We start from the raw sequence: 23,727 nt of genomic DNA on the forward strand, positions 1-23,727 counted from the left end.
CTAGCATTTTGAAACATATTCTGCGTAAACGATGATATTATGTATAAATAGATCAAAAGTCGTTACTCAATCTAAACCATTTTAACGCAATTTGATTTTCCATATCTTCCGTGTAATATGAGTTGCCGACTTCTTCTTTCTATCCTCGATTTCGAATTCGTGTTACGCGAATGCGATGCGATCCCTTTTCCTTTGATATGTTATACGGTTGAGAGAACGCACGCTATCAGTGTCGCAAACGTATATGCTGGACGCAGCAAAAGGACTTTGTGAAACAAATCTGATGCAATTGAACTTCGAACTGTATATCTGAGAGTATTCTATGCGATGAAAAAAATCCCGAAATTAATCGTGCGACGAATTCGAAAACCGACTTGTATACAGATATGTTCGCCAACATTTTGTCGGCTTGACAATCGAACTTTATCTTGAGGCAAATAAACAAGAATTTTTTAAACATCAAAGAAAAATTCTGTGTACTAAATTTTTTTATCATATGTAGTAAATATTAAAAATAACAAATCAAAATTATTCTGATATGTTATTTTTATTTCTCGAGTAATATAATCTTTCCTTCAAGTTCTACACAAGTTGATATTTGTTTGAAAAATTTTCGCGATAGCGATATAATAAAATATATGTATACATATATAAAAGTCTTTTTTTTTATTAAAGACGCTACGGTCGAGAAAGTACGTTTTAATGTGGCATACCATTTTACGACATTATCGAAAAAGCTACTTAAATATAGCGAAGGCGAGTACCAAAGTAATGGCGCTTAATACGGTAACGGCGCGGCGCCATAGGAGGGAAGGCGCCGAAAGAATTTCACAGGCAGTTAAAGGACTAATATTGCGCGTATGTAGCCGTTTTTACTTAAGAGCCTCTTCGCGGCCGTAAAAATACCTACCGAAATTCGTTTTCACGGTACGAAAAGGCGGCGGACACGCACCGGCTATTCTTTTGAATTCAAGCGATCCGCCGTTCAGCGTTTACATCGTAGCTGCAGGGTATACGTTGCATGCAACGCTCGTAAAAACTGTCTGGAAGAGGTCTGCACGCTCGTGAATCGTGGAAAAAACAAAGGGAACGAGGACGCTTACGTCCAAACAAGTCGGGGCCCCCCATTGCTTGTGTACGCCCGAACTCTCTCCTGCCACTTCATGCCCTGCCATCTTTGACAATCACCCCGTGCATGTATGTGCGCATCGCAAATTTGCTGTAGCGTGTACAGCTTGGAAAAGTCGCGCAAACAGACGAGCAAATAACGAAGACGCGCGTGCTGTCTCTCCGTGAAAAGAAAAGAAAATGGAGAAACGCGGCTATTTCAGAGTAGACACACGTAGGAGGTGTCCCCGTATGTTCTTCTGACGTTTATTCCGCTCGTTGCGTCTCCTAATTGCCCGTAACCGTTATAGAAATCCGACCGTCGTCGAGGAGATTGTTCGAGCGGATGTAGCGTGATTTTACGGTAATTGCGAAATTATTGTGATTACATTTTTAATGACGCGATGCTTATGGAACGCGCCGTAATATTCTTCACGTATAATATTTGAAATACATAAGCATGACGATATATATTATCTGATGGCGAGTTAAAGTAAGTATAGATCTTGCGATAATTATAGTAATATATTATCTTGCAATAATTAATAATATTTGATGGCCTAATGAATATTTTTACTATTTCTAAGAATCATTAAATGACTTATGTAATGTCATGTAGAAACAGACATAAGACCTTTAATAAAGAACAATCTAAAATACAGACTAGTTCTTGATTATATAAAATAAATAGAATAAATAAATAAATAAAGAAGAACAGCAGAGCATAGCAGTAAATAATACACTTTTCGCGTAATTGTTTTAGGTTTTTAATATAGTTTAATTAATTGCAATTGTTTAGTTTATTTGGCATGAAACAAGCTTTTAATCTACGTTATTTGTCTTTCGTGTGACTTATTTTCAATCTCGATAATATGTAAAGCAACTGTAATCAAATTTATATGGCAATTTTAGTTTAGTATATTTGATGTAAAATATCACGTTTTTTTCCTACTCAATTAAGAATAAAGTTAATGGAGAAAATTATAGCTATCTAGAGAAACGCGATATAAATGGAAGGCAAAAAAATTTGGGCAGACATCACGAAAGACGCACGGTATGCGGGAAGCGGGAGCCCGCTGCTGCGGTATTTCGGTAAGCTGGAAGCGGAAGTTACATTCCCACTGTCGAGGACGTTTCACTTTTTGCCCTTATTGGCAGTAATAATCCGCGGTAAGTACCGAGGAGCTGCGGCAATCGGAGTATTCGGAGTTGAAGGTACCCCGTAACCCATAACCACCCCTTATCCGCAGGTTTGCGGTGGCGTCGACGACGACGACCTGGCAGCGGTGTGCGGTGTTCACGGGCGAGAAGAAAAAAAAAGGGAGGGAAAAAAGAAAGGGAAACAAGTTTTCCGCCCCCTCCTCCTCCACTCTCTCCTCTTTCCAACGCATACCACGGACATTACCGCGACACGAACCGGCACAAAGTATTTCCATTACGCGGCGATGTATTTCACCGGTGCATACTTCGTACGACGATTTTGCTCCATTTGAATTGTAAACCACGATTTTCTTTTCTCCCCTTTCCCCGTGAGTTATGTCGACCGTTCTTCATTTTCGCGAAATGGAACGCCGTTCGAAATATCTCGCGTTCCCGTATTCGGTCTCGACTACGAATATTAGTTGAACGTTGTTATTGCATCCGGTCCTCGTCGGCACCCGCGATGCATCTATGCGCGTTGTACGATTCGACAGACTTGTTTGGAAATAACGGCGGTAATTCGGAAGAGATCGTGTTGTAGGGAGGGTAAAAAAAAATATTCCACCGCGTTCTCGACGTTCACGAGGAAAGATTACGGTCCTTTATACCCGCGGAAGAAATTGATCGTCTCGGACCTTTGCGTAGGTATAACGCCTCGAGTCGCTAAACGCGTTTCCGATGGGCCGTCATGCGGCGAAACTTTGTTAATCTAAGACGGCGAATGGCTAATCATGATTTAATTACTTACTTACTTACATAATTGCATCGCTCGCGTAATAACGTTTACCTATAATAGGATAATGTTCTTGTTCACGCAGCCGCAAATTTTGTTCACAATAGTTGCCCCATCAAACGCGAAGTTTCTATATAGCGCTCTGTTTCTCATTACGCGATAAATAATTCCTGTGCCTATAATTACCAGCGGTTAACTCGATCCTAATTAACAATCGTTAATGCCAAAATGCCTTTAGAGCGCGAAGCAATTATGCTATTTTCGAAAATTAATTATGTGTGAATATGGGTTCAATTGGTATATCTTTTATTTCGAAAATTTGAAAAGTAATACATTCACTTTCTAAAAAAAGTATGTTATTTTATTTAATTTTATTTTGAACAAACTGTCAAACTACTAACCCTCGCGATGACAGCCTCTCGATGCTACGAATATAACGCACAATGCGAATTGAGACAGTCAATAAGCATCGCGGAAAAGATGCAACAATATTTGCGAGAATGGACTTAATGTCTTTTTTTAGAAAGGAATGTTATATTTTCAACTCGATTAAAGTAAACAATGTCTCACTCACCGATACGTGCAACAGCGGAATTGTAGTACACAGCACATTGATCTGAAAACAAAAATTCAAATTATGTATATACATGTGTGCGTGTTGGGGAGGGGGGGTGTAAGGATGTTTTGCAAGTCTGGAAACGGTCGAATATCTCAATCTAGTTTAGAAAAAAATGTTTTTAGGTTTTTACATACCTCACAGTTGCCCCGCTGTCGCCCGATGCCTCCCCGGGCCTCCTCCTCCTCTCTTGGTCCATGGTAGCACTCACGACACACGAAAACACGAATAATTACGATCGCCCGATACTTTACACGGCACTCCCGACACGACGCGTGAATCGCACTGCTACCTGTAACAAATAAAATCCATATATATATTAGAATAATCTTATTGTTTCGCATTATGACATGCACACAATATGTAAGCTAGAATTAACGATAGATATATCCACGGATCGCAACACATTCGCGCGTGCGAAAACAGATTAAGTTGGGTTATGTTGGCAAGAGATTTTGCATCGAATTTTTCGCGAAATATGCGTTTCGAACAATTTTACAACTACACATTAACGTTGAAATTATGATATGCGATTGATAAATATTACAATACAAAGGTTAGAAATCGTTTCTAACGATTATGCTTACTAATTAATCACAGCGGGACGCAGCTCGAACTGCCTGATACTCGCGACGTTTCGGTAATGGCCGCTATTCTTCAAACATCGGCAACTTCATTCTAGTAGCGCGCGCGCGATACTATATACATGACTTAATATTAATAATTAATTAAAACTCGAAGGAGATTCGTTCGAAAAGATATAGTTTTAGAAAGAAAAAATATTAATAGAGAATAAGGTATTATAATATATTATTTACATTTACAACATATTACTATTTTATAACTTTTACCATATTACTATTTTAAAATTTAATTAGCAAATTATAACATACACAACATAAATATAAATATGTAAGCTAAAATATTTAATTAGCAAATTTTGGCTTTATTAATATTTTTTGATAGAAATCAGTTGATTAATTTGCTAATTAATTTTTAAAATAATAATATGTTATAAAAATTAAAAATAATGTTTTAAATAATATGTTATAATATTTTTTTGACAGTTATCAGCTGATTTCTGTCAAAAAATGTTAATCGAGAATAAGGTATTATAACATGTTATTTACAACATATTATTATTTAAATTTTTTACCATATTATTATTTTAAAATTTAATTAGCAAATTAACGCTTTAATCAGCTGATTTCTGTGAAAAAATATTAATCGAGCTTAAACAAACTATATTATTTTTTTTAAATATCATTCTTTTCAACATAAAATCGAAGAATGGAGCGCGCTTGTATTGTTGTAGTAATTACAAAACAAACATTGGATGAGCTATTTTAAATTTCGAAAATAACGCTTTAAATTATATCGGAGGTTTCGCAATCTTCCACGGTAGCAAATTTATATTTCACGTAAATGTTAAATAATTTGTGACTTAATTTGCTAAAAGTAAATGTACCGCATAATACTTTTTAAACGATGATCGATGACGACGCAAGCGCATCTCATTAAAAAAAATAAAAAAATAAAAAAAGCGGTGGCTCTAATTACCTAAGGTACCATTAACTCGACATTAGATTTATTTTCATTAATGTCTCGCGTGAAGATAACGTTTCAGAATAGAGAGTCGTTAAGCGCTCTTCTTCTAGAAATTCTCATAAAGCTCTCTCACGTGCGGCGCGAGCCGCATAAGCCGGTCGCAAGTATATATAAGGCATGCATTTTCCATTATTATCTCGACGTTTTATGACGTCCTTTACGTGGCTGATTAGCTGTCACGCTCGTGCATTATAAATATACCGATCTACATCTGATCTATGAATAATGCGAGTGGTTTAAGCCGATACTGAGACCCGGTGCATTAAGTCGCGCACTCTGCAACCGGAAAGGTAAAAAAACCACAACTACCTGACCGCCGGAAGGTTCATTTCTTCGCGGATTTATCACTGACGTAATGCTAGAAACAAAATACAGTTACAAATATTGAAAAAGTTCTCGAACAATTGCGGATTATGGAACTATATGCGTGCCAAAGATGTATCTTCGAGACTAGTGCGTATGAAATTTCAAAGAGATATTGTCGTTTGATCTGCATAATGTTGAAATTCTTACATCGATCATCATCGTGTCACTCTAGCTACAGGTATCGAAAAAGCTAATCGCATCTTGCCGTGTGAATACTGATGTTCCTTTGACGATCAGAATATTTCTGTAGTATAGTATATTATAAGAAATAATATTATTCTTTCTTTCTTTCTTATTTTATATAAAAGAACAAATATTGCAATTACTGTTATTAATGTATGGCTATAAATAGTACAATGTTTCAAGATAATATATGTATAAATTATACATTAGAATTACATGTATTTAAACTAATATGGGCATACGCGCACTAAAATAATATACTTAATCGTTGTAAGTCGAGAGTATCAACGAAAATCTCTTGTTCGCAATAAAAAAAAAGAGCCAATGAGGTCGAGCATTAAGAAAAAAAATAAAAACACGTCGCTCGTATTTCAGGCAGGGCATTAATGCATCATTAGTGCACTTTCACGGACGGAAATAAACATTATCACGACTCATTGCCAAGTATAGTTGCATGTGTTGCGGGGGAGCGTGGCGCGCCTTATCCGTTTTTCCCTCGAATGCACGCGAGCTTCCGTTTCCTTCGTTACCGTATAATAATTATTATCTATTGCTCGAACGTTTTTATCCGTCACATACAACTTAGCTGCATTAGCTTTATCGGGGTCGCCGGCTTTCCAGTCCGCTGTTGTAGTTTTTCGAGGCCGTTTCCGGAGGCAACGCGATGCAACGCGATGCAACGCGATGCAAGCAGAAAGCTTTTGGGTCCGCCGAGTAACGAAGCTCCGGGGAGGAATGACCCGAGTGTGAAATTTACAAAAAATATTACGATGGCGTCTCTCCGTACCGTAACTCTTTATGCTAATTTCGCACGGAAAGAAGACAAATTGTACTCGGTCTTAATGTACACACAACGACCGTAATCTAGCGACACGTTTCTAGGCGTACTTTTCCACGCTCGACTCGCCGTTGAAAGCGAGTATTTTCCTCAACATCTGGTATTAGTCTTTATATGAGCCGCGTGCGATGAGAGTTCGTGCGATGTACGCGCGAAGGCTAACCGGGTTACCTCCGAATTTTGCAGATGTTAAATTAACGCGAGCAGATTAACTGCAAATATAATTTACGAAGGTCTTTCTGTCGAACGCTCTTGTAAATATTCACGTACGAAATGCGCTCTGGCATATTCCTTATCTAAATAGTTAGACCCGAGATTTTACTCTCGTTCTACCAGCGTTTATTTTGTGCTTATTCTGTTACTTTCGACAATACACGATAAAGTTTGCTAAAAATTTATAGTCTTCTCTGCAGAAATAACACAATATATTTTTATTCTACATTTACTCTGGAATATAATTTTATTTCATACATTTATTATGCTTCTCTTTAAAATAAAAAATATAATAATACCCCTAGATAATATCTTTTTTAAACTGGAGATAATCACGAAATAAATTTCAAGATAACAGGTGAATATAGTTCAATGTTTTGTCGCATCCTCCGATTTTCGATATTTTTATCCATATCTCGATAATTTTTCATATTTATTCATTGTGACGTCAATCGACTCCATCTTGCGTTCCATTCACTATTCTCAATGCTATATTGGCGTCTTTGTCAGTCAGTCGACGACGGAATATATCTAAGAATAGAAATAGACCCGTTGCATTCAACGAGCGGTCTTCATTGTGCTCGCGATGGCAATGTCACGTGGTGCTGCATCGATTTCTTTTGCCCCGATGCCCGATACAATTACCGAAGCTATTAATCGGGCTGCGTGCGGCGTCATTTGGCACTCGACAGGTCAAAAACCGCGAGATGAGTGCCACCGTACAGATGCCCCGCGGGAACGCCATTAGTTATACACGGACGAGCCGGCTATGCGAACACCGGTCAGAGAGAGAGAGAGAAATAGAGACGCGTACAACCCCTCGAGAGACCGGCAACGCGAAGGGTGTCCCAAAAGGGTGTTCGACCTCTCCGTTTAAGGTCCGTAAAGGGTATCTCGGTTGGCCGCATGCCCAGGAAGTTGAAAACGGAACGAAGAACTCGGTGTAAGTGACGCCACGTCGTTGTCTACAGGCATATCAACGCGATTCAAGCCGTTCTAAAACACCCCCTTTTACGGGCGGACTTTCGCGAAGCGCAACTCATAGAGAAACGAAATTTAAATAATAATTAGAATTTACGTCTTCAGCACGGAAATAGCTTCGGTGTCGGTGACGAGCGGAAGTCTTAATCACTTAACGAAGTCAGATACAAAACAGAATTAGAATAGATCGAGAGAACTGGAAGGGAGGGAGAGATTGGTTTAAAGCTCGTTCAAGGTTCGTTGTTTCATCGACAGTTTTCACTTAACGATTTAACGACGCTAGGAAGAAACTCTTGAAGCGATTCCCAAAGTTTCTCAAAATTGCCGATCGCGAACGGGACAGTTTTATTCGTCTTTTGCCCCGGACTTAAAATAAACGATTTTTTGCCTGACCGCAAAACGTCACTCGTTCGCTTCCAACTGTTTTTCATTTGTCTACCGTCGCTCTGTTCCTACTCGTACATTCGCTGGACAAATTTTCCATAGGAGTGCGATGAAAATTTCATTCGTTAGTCGACAATTTTCATTAAATCCGCAGACACCTCTCGACCGCGTCCGACAACCGTCTGTCCTCTTTGAGGATCAGCCAAATATTTTCGTCCCGCATTATCGAATCTCGAGATGTTCTGTCTGGCGTGCTAGGAATAATCTCAAGTATATCTGAGATAAATTTCGAATTATAAATAAAAATCACTGATTTAGCGACAAAACGGAAATGTCAAATTTTAATTTATTTATTACTTTTAATCTCTCGATATCTTATTTAATTTCTATACATATATATTATATTATAGATTACTTCTACTAACACACCTACAGTTTTCTTTATAAAATGATACCTCTGTTTATTATTGCGTAAGATAAATACAATAATTATTACGAAATAAAATAACTTTGTAATTGTTATCATCTTGAATTTAAAAATAGATTGAGATTTAGAAAGAGATATATAACTAATGTTAAATTTACAAGTTAGTATAAGTTCTGTTACAACTATCCCTTCAATACATTAAAGCATTAATTTGCAGTTAACTTTCCATTTGCAGTTGAGCACAATCGTCGACGCAGTTTTACTGTAAAAATGGCTCGTTGATAACCTTTCATTTTGATAATTCCGTTGAATCTGACGATAATTCAATTTGCCGTAACTTTTTATCAGCTGCCAACTATAAACTGCTACGCGCGATGTGAAAGCGCTGAGAAATAGACCGTCTGAAAGGTTTATCGAAAACGCTGGAACTCTTTCGCTTCGAATGAAATCTGACATTTTACGGAGAGCACGTAAGAGCAAACGAACAATTATAAAATTTTAAATAACCGTTACTGCAACATGAAACTAGGCCGGAGTGGGTGAATAAGAAGGGCTCTCGATGTTGCATTATTCACTAATCATGAACGGTTGTGTATAGTTTATGTTATAGCTTTAGGTTGGCCGACGTTGCTGTTGGCAATCGATACTGAGACTTATATCACTCAAACCGCACAATGTATGATCCGTAGTTGTCTGTCACAATGCAAGAGAAAAACTGTCAAAACATTGTTATTAACTGCCTTGAAATATATTTGGCTGCTTTATTCATTGCTTGAAAAGCTTGATTATCATTAACCATTATTAATTATTTATTAAATTCGTTTCAACGTGTACCAATCTTTTCATATCATATTTTACTTCTTCTATTTCTCTATAATATTTATTGTCTCTTCTTGTCTCTACGTTCTTTACTTTCATCATCAAGCATTTGAAAAATATAATTTTATACTTTTCTTTCATTAACATTATCTCATAATTATAAAAAAAATATTTCATGATGCTTTTTTTAGGGGATGCTTTTTTTAATGTCGATTGTAAAAAATAATATTTGTTCATAAATTAATAATTTTGATACGGAAAGTCATCGCAGATTCTTGATTAAATTTATTGTATTTCCTAGACGTTATATGTTATCAACAGCACTCAGAAAGAACCGGTTCACTTCTGGCTCTCTTCGATCTAACGAATCTCATATTTCACTGTTAACCACGGCAGTTCGTGGCCAATTAACTTCGATACTGCAAGCAAACAAAAATCAGATCACCGTCGCTGCGGCTCAAGTGAAAGATATCGACTACAACACGTCGTTGCGTATCGCAAGAAGAAATGCGTTTCAAATATATCTTACGGAGACTTGAAGCGATATTTCGCGCCAAATTACGACATAATTCACGGAACAAAATAATATTGATTAGACATATTTCTAAATTAATATCCATGAAGTGAGCAAATAGAAACTCAATTTAATTTGTGTGTATTCTATTTCATTATTTCATACTCTCACTCCGTAATTTCACTCGTAAATATAGTTCCCCGTTAATGGTATTAATTTCAGTTAAAACCGATCGTGTTCCCCGTATATATTTCCGACATTTCCCGTATTCTCCAACATATCCATGAGACAAGCACCTTTCACTGATATTGATCGGTGCGGCTTTAATAGATGATTAAGCGTTCTTGATACTCTAGACACATGGAAGTTCAGCGCGAAATGCACACGAAATAGTTCAAAGGTCGTGAGAACATCGACCTTTAGCATTCCTGGTCGGCTTCACCATCATCGGAATCGAACTCGTGGTGGCTACCTCGAGTGAGGGTCAAAAGCGAAGGCGATGGAATGGAGAGCTAAGGAAATGTAATTAAATGTATACCTACAGTAGAGTCTAACGTGCTTTGATAAAATGCACGTACATCTTTTGTAGATGTGTGTGTGTGTGTGTGTGTGTGTGTGTGTGTGTGTGTGTGTGTGTGTGTGTGTGTGTGTGTGTGTGTGTGTGTAAAGTGAGCGTTAATTTGACTAGAGTGATTTACTCATTTTCTCAACAGATGTTATTCCGTGCGGCATTTCTTCGCTTCGCGTAAAAAAAAAGTTGCATAAACATCGACGAATTCTGTTTACTTATGACTCTTCATTAGCATAAAGGAATAAGGAATTTCAATAAAAACCATGATTCTCTTAAGGCTCGTCTTAATTAAAGTGTTCGTTTAATATCTCCGCTTTGAATCTTCTCTTATATAACTCTTAAAATCTTTTTAATTTTATTCCCTTACGCTTGCAAACCTCACATCTTTACTAATTATATTCCTAGCGACAGAGATATATGAATACACGCAATTAAATTTATAGTTATTTCGCGTTACGTGAATATGTGTCATACAATATCGCAACGGAATATTTTAAATGTCAACGATCGGGATTTGGTTGTTTAACTTATATATGTCAAAATTTATGATGATAATGATATTATAAGCTAATGTTAAATCAGAAATCTTTTGCAATATTGCATGGCCAATGTAATCTTTTCGCAAGCTATGCTGATTTATCCACTTTAAACGCATTAATATTGTCAACGTATCAATATCGTTAATTAGCATTGTGTCAACTGCCAACGTAATTTTGTCGTTGATGTGTCATGATAAACTAAGCATCGAGATTTGATTATATAAATTATAAATTGATAAGTTTATATATATTGCAAAATTCATTCCCGTGCGACTATTCCATCGAAATCAATATTGCATTTGAACAAGATATTATTTCAAATATGTTTGCAAATGATATTTGTATTTTTATTAATAAGAAACTCCAAACTTGTAATTATGAATATATATATATATATATATATATATATGTGTGTGTGTATATATATATATATATATATATATATATATATATCTAGAAAATTTTATTATATAATCTAAAATTCTACATTCTCAGTACCTATTAAATATTGTACACATTGCATTGAAAATAATCATTATCAATTACTTTTATAGAAACCTTTGTAGATTATAAATCAAATTTTTATCTACCGAATCTATATTACTTTTTTAAATTTGTGAACAAACAAATCTAAAATTAATATAGTATTTTAAACTGATATTATTTAAAACATATGTTACTATTTTAATATTTTCAACATATTATATATATACCCCCATTATCGCTATAGAAATATTATAAAATAAACAATTTCTCACTCACCGATACGTGCAATAGCGGAGTTGCAGTACACAGCACATTGGTCTGAAAACAAAATATTCATATTATGTATACATATGTGTGTGTCGAATATTTCATAAGCAATGCAGTTTAGAAAAAATGTTTTATTTTGCATACCTCATAGTTGCCCCGATGTCGCCCGATGCCTCCCTGGGCCTCCTCCTCCTCTCTTGGTCGACCGTCATTGCTCCCTCGAAGCATTCACGACACTCGCGAAAATACGAATAATAACGATTGCCCGATACTTTACACGGCACTCCCGACACGCGAAACTTTACACGGCACTCCCGACGCGCGACACTTTACACGGCATTCCCGCTACCTGTAACAAATAAAATACATACATATATTAGAATAATCTTATTGTTTCGCATTATAACATACACAATATAAATATGTAAGCTAGAATTGACGATAGATATATCCACGGATCGCAACACATTCGCGCGCGTGAAAACAGATTAAGTTGGGTTATATTGGCAAGAGATTTTGCATCGAATTTTTCGCGAAATATGCGTTTCGAACAATTACGACTACACATTAACGTTGAAATTATGATATGCGATTGATAAATATTACAATACAAAGGTTCGAAATCGTTTCTAACGATTATGCTTACTAATTAATCACAGCGGGACGCAGCTCCAACTGCCTGATACTTGCGGCGTTTCGGTAATGGCCGCTATTCTACAAACATCGGCAACTTCATTCTAGTAGCGCGCGCGCGATACTATATACATGACTTAATATTAATAATTAATTAAAACTCGAAGGAGATTCGTTCGAAAAGATATAGCTTTAGAAAGAAAAAATATTAATCGAGAATAAGGTATTATAATATATTATTTACAACATATTACTATTTTATCACTTTTTACCATATTACTATTTTAAAATTTAATTAGCAAATTATAACATACACAATATAAATATAAATATGTAAGCTAGAATATTTGATTGGCAAAATTTTGCTTTATTAATATTTTTTGATAGAAATCAGCTGATTAAAGAGTTAATTTGCTAATTAATTTTTAAAATAATATGTTATAAAAATTTAAATAATGTTTTAAATAATATGTTATAATACTTCAAACACAATTAATATTTTTGACAGTTATCAGCTGATTTCTGTCAAAAAATGTTAATCGAGAATAAGGTATTATAACATATTATTTACAACATATAACTATTTTAATTTTTTACCTTATTATTATTTTAAAATTTAATTAACAAATTAACGCTTTAATCAGCTAATTTCTGTAAGAAAATATTAATCGAGTTTAAACAAACTTTATATTATTTTTAAAAAAATATTATTCGTTTTAATATAAAATCGAAGAATGGCGTGCGCGTAAGCGCGCACTTGTGTTGTTCTAGTATAAATAAATTAAAGATACAAACGAGGAAAAAATATCAATAAATATAAAATCATTTGAAATATTATTGTGCAGTGTATAAAAATTGAATAAATTATCCGTATGTTAAAATGTTAACTAGTTCATTCGCAAAATTGGCTTGTATTATGCTTCAAATAGCGTCTGTTTGCAGTCTTCTTCCATGAATACTGAATGCAAATTGCATTTGGTCTCACGTCACAGCCAAACACATCCGAATTACTCTGCAAATCTTTGCACGTGCTCAGCAACGGAACTTCGGGCGACAACGACGTTCCGTTGGAGCGTGCATCGGAAGCCATAATCTCACCGTCGGTTGAAAGGATCGCTCTTTGTGCTCGGAAGTAAGACAATTCTATTCGCGTAATATATCCATGCCTACAAGGCGAATAAATCTGAGAGCGTGCTGTTAATGTCTTAATAAAAATTCGTTCCCCGATATTTTTTTTACAAGCTAAAGAGACCAGAGACTGGGTTATTTAAGTTAATTTACCTATTCCTTTATTTTATTTTATAATTATATATTTTTTGTTGGATTTTTTTAACTTTTGAACTACTTGAAATAAATCATTGATGCGAATGAGACCCAATACAACCGCGAAAAATAGTTGAAAATCGCTATTTTACATGTTCTACGACTTGAAACTTTGCAGTTACCAGTCATCGTCCCGTGGGACAAGTCCGTAGCGTGTCCGCGTCCACGTGGGACTTGTGAATATTTTATACTCGTAATATCTCTGCAGGGTAGGGGGGGGGGGGAAAGCCCTCTCTTCGATGATGGCAATATCGGTTATACGAATGGAGAACACCCCGCGAGCGAAAGAGGCCTTAGATGCACGGGGTGGATGGGGAAAGTCCAGGAGGATGAGAATCGTGGTGAGGGAGAGAGAGAGTGAGAGAGAAAGAGAAAGAGCTAGGGATGGTTCTCGCAATAAGGGTGAGAACGAGCATGTGCCGTCGCCATAAGTACCTGGAATATATATTGTCGCGATGTTACACTGCGAAACACCGGTAGCTCGCGCGGCAAACCGAGATAGACAGACGAATAGACGGTGGCTGGCGAGCGAGTAAAGTGCGAGAGGAAGACAAAGGGAAGATATAGGGGGAAAGAGAAAGAGAGAGATGCACTGGCTCTCCAAGCAATTGCGCTCTACGTGCCGTCGCTGGAAATGAAAGAAGTACAACGATGGGAGAGACGCGTACTCGATATATTGTTTCTACTGCTTTTCTTCATTTCCTCCTTTTTCCTGCCTCTATTCGCTCTACCTGGGCCTCTTTACGTTCATCTTTCTTTCTTTGCCTCTCCCTTTTTCATTCGTTCTGACTACGTTATCTAGTCCGTCGTCTTCTCGTCGTTCGCTTATAAGGTGGCCCGCCACTTTATTGCATCTGTGATCTTTTCCTTTATTACGTCCTGCACGCAGTGCAGAGACAGAACAGCAATTCCGGTCTTTATGGACGCAATTACGGTGCATCCGGAGTGTGTGCGAGCGGCCGAACACAATCGACGAAGCCGGACGTGAAATGTTCTTCTCAATGGTATACGCGCAATTCAAAAGTGACGGCAGTAAGTCTCGACCGATCGTCCGGAAATTCCGCCGCGAGCGATCGCGGAAGAAAATAAATAAAAAGGGAAAGAAAGAGAGCCGATCTTTATACGAAAATCGCGAAAGATTTTAGATTGATTTATATTCTCAATGCTTGCACGAGCTCGATTCGTGTTCTCTTGTCAAATAAACGCGAATATATACATACGCTGAAAATACGCATTTTTAGAAGATTAGAATATATCACTTTGAATAAAAATGCCTCGCGCTATACGGAAAAAAAGTCGAAAGTTATTAAAATAGCTTACGCTCGTTCGCGTTCGATCGCAACGACTAAAAGCCGCCGCCAATATTTTTGTTGAACTTGAAAATTTCCCGATGGCAACCGCAGAAATGAAATCATCATATATGTATGTACTCCGCAAATAAAATTTTCCCAACATAGATTTTTTTAAATAGAATAATTTGAAATGGAACATTGCATGTGCGTGTGCGTACGTAAATATAATGTATAAATGAACATGTCTTGAATTTCTATGCTTGATAATTTTTTTTTTTTTTGTTAATAACAAATAATCAAGATTTAATTTTTAAGCAAAGTATGAACGCGAGAATCAAAAGTTTGATGGAATTTTGATGCGAATAAGAATGAAAACAGCGTGATACATCGACAAAGATAAGAGAAAAGATTGCAAATAGATTAGGGGGAATAATAATATCTCGGGAACACAAAAGATGGACGCATACGCAATCAAGTTTAGTCCCTCCTTCGTCCACTTTCGCGTTGTTTGTCTCAACGTTAATTAGACGCAGCTTTCTTTCATTATAACTTCGAAGCGACTCAACGATGTCGGAAGAGTACGCCAAATTCCTCGAATCGCCCTTTAATAACATTCCACCCCTTTTACGACAATCATCCCCGGGAATCCGGGGAACCATTCTTCAAAGTTGCCTTTGAAGTTAACGTCCGCCAAGATGAGGGAGAGAAGGGGACGGGGTAGGAGATAGTGATGGGTCCTTGCTCGGGAAGAGGGGCATCAAAGAGATCAAGATCGCTGACAGGTGCACGATAAATTGGCCCGCCGCGATAATAAGAGGTGCCTGGTCCTGCGTGTGCCTAGGAGGCAAACCGATACCAAGGATATCGGATACTTGTACGACGCCGATCCCATAAATTTCGCGAGAAACAACGTGCAATTTCGACACCTCATAAATCCTGGCCGAACGGCGGCCATCGTCAGTCCCGCCGCTTTTCGAGCCGCAGGATCGCCACGAAATGTGTTGCACGAGGTGGATGCAACGCGCCCGGTTGAATTTCAGTTGACGTTTCTCTCTCTCTCTCTCTCTCTCTCTCTCTCTCTCTCTCTCTCTCTCTCTCTATCCTCTATCCTCGATGCGATGTGCAACACGCGCGAGACCCGGTATTTCGTTTCGACGCGGTGGCAAACACGATGTCCGACGCGTGCCAATGAGAGTTCGTCCGTGTATTTACAGGACAAAGATTCGTTGCGCACCGAAGAACTACAAATGGACGACGTGGAAAATTGCTTCTCCCGATTACTCTCTCGCAGAAAGCTTTCGAAATTTCGTTTTCTACCTGCGCTGTGATGCGCGCGTTTCAACGATCTCAATTTATACACGTTGGTATTCGTTTACCGAAAACATTTCTCGGTTAGCTAATCCGAGTCTGATAGCGGTAAAAACAAATTGGAAGATATATCTGTCCCAAATGAAAATGGACTACTAAAAATTCCTTACAATTTTCTGCCTGCTTCAATATTCTGGAATTTAATTTAATTCGCGAATGATAATGCAATAATCAGTTAATATCATTTTAAACGCTATTTTGCTTACGTATCGGAAATGGTCACTTTACGCCGCAACATAAATAAAGAACGTCACGAATTACTTGAAAAATCGAATTTTCAGGTAATGCTTTTAATGATGATAGAAATCATTAATTTAATCGTACTCAAGCGAGTGTTTTGTAAAATCGAATCTTTGAAATTTAAAATAAATTAAATATACAACAATGATAGTTATATATTAAGATAAAGGTTGAAAATACTCATAAGAGCTCATCACATATTCCAACTATCTATTGCGAAATCTTATAGCATATGCTGCATTTACTCTCATGTAAATCCAGAGACTCTACATGACAGACAATTTCTGACGCGTAATGACGAATGGAGGACAACGTCACGTCGTGACGCTCTTTCGGCCGATTAAACATAGCGGACATAACTACTCGACGCGGCTGATATTTATATAGGGGAGTCGCGTTCCGCGACAAAATCGAAATGCGTTTCGCATAACGAACGGTACAGCACGTCGCGCCGGCGCGTGTTCGAGAGCGGCTGTCACGCGAGGTGACGATCCTTTCACCACCAATGCCGTCGAGCGCGTGGCAGATTTTTAATTAAAAAACAAACTTTATCATTGGTACACACACACCTCCCGGCAGTCGCCGGTCTGGGCATAATTTACACGACGAAATAGACGAACCGCCGTAACGTTAACGACGCACAGCGGCGGCGATGGCGACGTCGGCGACGGCGGCGACGGCAATGATGAATCCTCTCATTCCTACGAAATTTTAATTAAAACTAATATTCACTAACGAATTTATATCGGTAGATAGCCACTCGCTGTACCGAGTACTTTTATGAATGATCGGACTCCATTTAGTGAATTGGATTGAGAATTTGCACGATTTTGCAGTGTCGAGAAGGGATTCACAGAGTAGTAAATTATTACAACGCAACACAAATTATTTATAATAGGCGCTAATAACAATTTATCATTTCACTCGTGTTTTTTTTTCGGAATTGCGAAATACGTTCAATATCGAGTATACAATATTGATAAAATCCGGTGACGAGTAAAATCCGAGTTTCAGAGAAAAGCGGATTAGCTATGTAATTGACTTTTAATCAATTGTCATAAAATACTCTGAATTTCTTTACCTCAATTATTCGTCTTACAATCTTTTTCCCTCCAGAGTTTCCTAATTCCTTTATTTTCTTTATATTGTTCGTCGTTTTCAAGTTCAATCTCTTCTGGCTTTACCAAGTTCAGGGTTAATCCATTTATTTCTCGCCAGGCGAATACAATAGCGATTAATTCGACGATCGTGTCCCCGCATCTGCACGCCGTGGTCGATATTCTTTACGACGGATATTACGCGTAACAGTGAATGCGGCTAGAAGGGTGGTTTCACGTCGTCCTCGTCGTCGGCGACGGCGGGGAACCCTCGATATTCCGTAAAAACCCGTTCTCCACTCCCGCGGTCGAAACGCACGCGCGCACCTTCATTGTGAGAAAAACAATACAATTGTTTCGGGCTAATGTGGACAGCGGCGGCTCTGTGTCCATTAGAACACGCAGCCGTGGGGACCCGCTTCGGGGGATCGGCGGCTCTCTTCTCTTCCCCATGTATTTCGCGCCGCCATTAATCCATTCCCGATCCATTATACTAAAGGCCGAGAAGGCACTGTGTGTACCTTAGAGACGCGCTAATTTACCCCGGCTGGGTCCTACCTCTCTCTGCCCTCTCTGCTTTGTATCGCACTTTCATCTTTCGCCGGACCGAGCGGTCCGCGTGACGCGCACAGGGGTAGTCGCGGCATTAATTATTTCTGTAATTAGTACCGCGTCCGTTCGCCACCCCGGAGGGATAAGAGAAGTTGGCCGGACGACGCGACGCCGGCGGTCCACCGACGATCGCGGAATAAATATCGCGCCCGGCGTGATCGTGACGCTGATGAGTTCAGGGAGTCGCGCGCCATCAGGATGCAAATGCGATCGCCTTATTTACAATTCATGCAGATGGGCCGCGTTATTAAAAAATTGCGACATCGCGGCAACGCGCGTGTATATCCGTGCGTATATATACGAAATGCAGTTCTCAGCGTTAAGGATTAATCGAACTGAGCGTGGGATTTTAAGTAGATACTTATTTATATACTAATAAATTCCATTTCCATCTAGACTAGTAATCTCTTGTCCTCTCCCACTTAAAATTCTTGAAGGAATTATGTAAACTATATTCTTATTTATTCTCCTCCCTTTCCAATTATCCCTTTCGTAATTATTTTCTGTTTTAAACGCACAACTCTCCTCATAAAAATAGAATGAAAGAAAACGAATAATAAAAACTTAAAATGTATTACTGCAGATGTAATTTATCGCAAATGTAATTCTAAATTTATCGCCTTAGCTTTGTATGAGGTTTAGGTTTGATTGCCGTTTTGCTGATGGATCATCTCGCAATAATTTATATCGCGATGCGGCTTTATGCCTCCCTGTCTGGCATCAACATATAACATTCACCTACGAACCGTTCTCTCGGTAGTTTGTAATCTTCGTGGTTTTAGCGTATGAAATAATGCATTACGACTCGCTTTGAACGTACGCCCAATCGATCGTAACCGGCAATAAATGATTAAAAACGGATTCGCATGTACATGCACGCAGAGCGCATATCTCGCTCCGTATCCTTTTCTGCCTTGTTCGTGCTTAACCTTTTCACGCTACACCGAAGGGCTTATAGATGTAGAATGAGGTTTTTTGTGTAATTTTTTAACCCATATTTCTTATCTCATAAAAGGCTTTCATGAAAATTATCTTGAATATTGTTAATTGCGCTTGCAATTATGCGGACAAGGCAAAGTGAATATATAAAAGATACCCTCTTTCTGCCGTTTGTGTCAGAAAAATGTTCCTTTACAATTGTATATTTTTTATTCCATATAAAGAGACATTTATTTCTCTCGAAAAATAATATAATAAATTATAGAGCTTAAAAACCGCCGTTACATATAATACAAATTTTGAAGGCAGGTTTTTGTATGATATACTTCAGAATATAGACAGTAAAGAATTCGGAAGATATTTTGACATGAATGTCCTAGTCTTTTTTCGTCGCGATAGTTTATCATTGATTGGAAACTTTGGTTTAATATTTCGATCGACGTAGCAGGTTCCCCATGCGATATGTCGTATGCGTGTGCATATATATATATATACGCACACGCGCACACGTTTATGCGAGAGAGCCAAACTGGAAGAACGAGATTGGTACTTACGACCTTAGCACGACCGAAACTCATTTCATTCAGCGATTCGCTCGGGTTCGTTCCTCTCCGCCATGCTCGGCCAGACGTATGAGAAATGGGCTGCTATAGCCTGCAATTTTATACCTGGCATTTAATAGAAAGCAAGTGCGCGCAAGAAACGTAACGGGCGATCGTTCGATCGAATGCCTCCTTCGAGATAATTCGAGATAATTCTTGAATCACGATTATCGTACTCTGATCTATCTTTATGTACGCGATAATCTCATGTACATAATAATTAAGGAATTATGTCGAATCGTTTCGGTCCAGATACAGCATTGTAATCCAGCGATCGACTCTGATCATAGATAATGTTATGATACAATTGAATCTTGGATGATTCTCTCTCATCATTTTGCGATTGTATAACAAGACGAGTCTTTTAAATAATTTCTTTTCTACATTACATAAACAAAAATTCTTTTTTATGAAAACATTAATATTAATATCAATCAATTTTAATTTTAATTTTATTAATTTTGATTTTAATATCTAGATTAAAAACTATTTAATTTTTTATTATTGAGAAAAAAAATAAAAATTATCAATATCTCAGTTACTAAAATGAAAGAATGAATATTTTATAAACCACAATGCATTAAAATACATGTATTACAATATCACACATATATCTAAAATTTGTTTATTTATATATTGATTTTTTTAACTCTCTTATTTAACTTATAACATAATTAAAAGATGCAAGCGAGAGTCATAATTTTATTATGTTGGCTTTTCAATATATCAAGTAATATTAATCTGATTTAATAACTGTAAATAAAAATTGCATCTAAAAGCAAAACAAAGTTATTTATCATTTGTATGTACAAGTTTGCATTCATGATGCAGACGATATCTTCAGTTTCGATAATCGGATGCGGGCATTGCTCTTTGCAAACACGTGTAAAGATGTTGTTCAATACTTCAAGACACTTTGCAATTCGCATAACATAGAACAATGCTATTCACCTGTTGCTCCGAACAAGAGAGGTGCAAGACGTATTATGCAGTAAGAAAAAATGTGTAGTCAACACAAATTTTAATGTAACTGAATTCCACACGAGCAGCTATATAAGTGCTTATATTTATTTTATTTTTGCAATGATATAAATATATATATATATATATAATATTTAATAATTTTGATTATTAAATATTTCTTTATCTTTACTCCAAATATGTAAATTAAGATATTAATTTCTGAAAAAATATTATATTTTGGAAGAGGATGCCGTTGTTTATTATACTTGTTGCACATAAAACAGAATAATAAATAAATTAGGTTTGACAAAATAATAAGACAAATTAATTCGCATTAATGCGCAAATATAACCCAAATCTGCATTAGAATTGATATTATGCATTCTGCTACGTCAAATATCAGAAAATATTTCGTTTGTTTGTATCGCTGATTTATTCTATTGATGTAATTAAGAAATTGGACATGACATTTAATTGAACTAATTGTAAATTGAAAATATTTACGAAAGTATTTATATGAAATTTCTAACAATTTTCTTCTTTTAATCGTGTATCTTTTTGCACCAGTCGTAAACGTTACGGATTGCATAACATAGTCGAGTGCTGCAAACTGCAAACACAATGGTATTTAACAAAAGTATTTTTTTTACGCAGTTTGGTGGCAACGATCAGATTTTATCAAAAACGAAAATGGTTGGAGTTGTTAAAAATAAAAATCTGATATTACATGATTTTCTTTTTTACAACACACACTGCCTCACAAATACATAAAATATGAATTGCTTTTTATTCAGTTGTTATCGTTTTAACTCTATTCTATTACAGATAACGTTGCAACATTAATTGAGTTATTAAATAAAATAATTGAATAAGTCACATTTTCTCGTTTCAGAGAAAATAAACGGATTTGCAAAAATAATATAAAATCCAGTTACTTTATCGCAATAATTTGTGAATCCTAAAAAAAAGACATAATTTAAAATATTACATTTTGTTAAATTAATTATACACAAAAAAATAACTATGTAATAAATTTTTATGTTTATTCATAAGCTATATTATACTCTGCATATAAATATTCTTGTAAAATTCTGAAAAATAGATTTTTTTTACACGATTTAAAATTAATACGTCTCGACTCTCTTGCGACTCGGATCGTCAAGATCAATCAGCGTAAATCAGTTCAGTAAATGCGGTTGCAGATGTAAAAAGAGGCGCGAGCGATAATTCCGAAAGCGGCCACACACAAACCACCCTGTTTGATTATGCTTTCCAATATCATCGACGCGCGGCTTCGAGGAAACTCGGCGTTTCAGCCGTCAAGTGTATCGTAAAAACGTAGTCGGGGGGAAACGCGAGTTGAAAATATGACCGGCTGCACTGCATACGGAACCTTGCAGGTCCTCTCATAACGTATGCCGTGCAAGGCTTCATGCGCCAGGTGCCGGTAGTTATATCGTACGTGTCCCGTCGCACTTCTTGCCTATGTGTGTCTGTCTCGCGGCCCGTTGTCGTGTGTATATACACACGACAAACAATCCTCAGCTGCGGAGGATGGTTCTCGCGTTTTCTTTTCGCGAGGCATCTAACGACTCGACCCTCCTCTTCTCTCACCCCCAAAAGATAAACGTCCGACACAAGGGGAACAGGTGCAAATCTACGCTCTTGGGAGACGCAGTCAGTTATGCACAGAATCTTTAACGAGGTTGGACAAAATGCATCGCGCGTTTCACTGACAGATTTATAAATAGAAATTGGAGCAACCCGAATCAAAGTCCTGTTTTATTAAATTAAATTAAATTAATCGTATGTCGGCCAAGCATATAAATTTTTTGAAATGCTTAAAATTTATGTTTAAGAAAATGAATCTTGAAAGGAGGTTTCACTTTCTCGAAAAATTTGCATTAAAGATTTACTCCGAATTCTCGTCGATTGATACGTAAGTAAGAGAAGAAAAAAAATGAAATACGTATGTTATTGAAATTATTATCTAGCAAGTCTCTATCATTTGTTGGATTTATCGACTCACTACCTTTCTACCGAAACATCTAATGCTTCTGATTCGGTGAACAAACACTGCCGGCAACGTGTAAGCACAGATCTTCGTTAGTGCAGCGGAAACGGTTAGTTAGGCGGGAAATCTGTAATAAGCCGGTACAGAGATATAATCTTCAACGGCATGTCACTGAATTGGAAATTCGCTACTCGATACAATCCAAAGCATATCGAGCGTTACTTACTGTACATATAGTTGCACCTTAGAGAACGATGCTGCGCGCAACAGCCTTCTAATCAAAGTCCTGTTCAATTACACGCACAGCATTTCGTTACTCTATCCCGATTGAAAATGCAGTGAAGTAATATAACACACAGTAAAATATAATAAAACGCGCCTGTAAATATCTTAATTTATGAAAGCAAATCGTTAGCGTCATAATAATTATTTAAAAAGCGACTTGTTTAGCGATCTCGTCGAATGTCAAATCTCGTGAAACCATCATTCCTCCTGACAAGCCCGACTATCCCCCCTGTATGAATGCATCTATGGTCTGCCTATGCATTCGCAAACAAGCGAGCACCACCGTTAGCCGCTTAAATGGACAAGAAACGGCGCGAACTATTGGAGGCTATCATGAAATCGGATGTGCCCGTTTTCGAAGCGGCCGTTCGTGCAAAGCTGAGCAAACGACGTGGAGGAGAACGGCGCAATGATGGAGAAGATGGAGAGAAGAGGAAAAGGGGGAAGAGGAAAGGAGGAAGAGAAGGAGAGGAAGCGGAGAATATATATGATGGTGGAGGCTGTCGA

At 37.3% G+C, this 23,727-nt stretch overlaps 1 protein-coding gene and 1 long non-coding RNA gene across 4 annotated transcripts in view; one reads left to right on the forward strand and one right to left on the reverse strand.

Annotated features, from left to right (window-relative positions):
• The window catches only part of LOC145944816 (uncharacterized), a 394,708-nt gene that overhangs the window by 185,514 nt on the left and 185,467 nt on the right, over positions 1-23,727 (reverse strand). The window contains exons 8-12 of one of the 2 annotated variants that reach the window (XR_014426734.1): positions 19,911-20,010; positions 11,997-12,201; positions 11,862-11,903; positions 3,794-3,948; positions 3,615-3,656 (exon numbers count right to left, since the gene is read on the reverse strand). This is a non-coding gene — a long non-coding RNA (uncharacterized LOC145944816). The remainder of the gene's footprint in view (positions 1-3,614; positions 3,657-3,793; positions 3,949-11,861; positions 11,904-11,996; positions 12,202-19,910; positions 20,011-23,727) is intronic. The other variant, XR_014426733.1, reaches the window with a different exon arrangement.
• The window catches only part of Sli (slit guidance ligand), a 329,787-nt gene that overhangs the window by 126,062 nt on the left and 179,998 nt on the right, over positions 1-23,727 (forward strand). The window lies entirely within an intron of this gene.

This window comes from Prenolepis imparis, unplaced genomic scaffold (genome assembly GCF_030444845.1).
Source record: "Prenolepis imparis isolate NDT839.2.m4 unplaced genomic scaffold, iyPreImpa1.0 SCAF_1, whole genome shotgun sequence".
Taxonomy (NCBI): domain Eukaryota; kingdom Metazoa; phylum Arthropoda; class Insecta; order Hymenoptera; family Formicidae; genus Prenolepis; species Prenolepis imparis.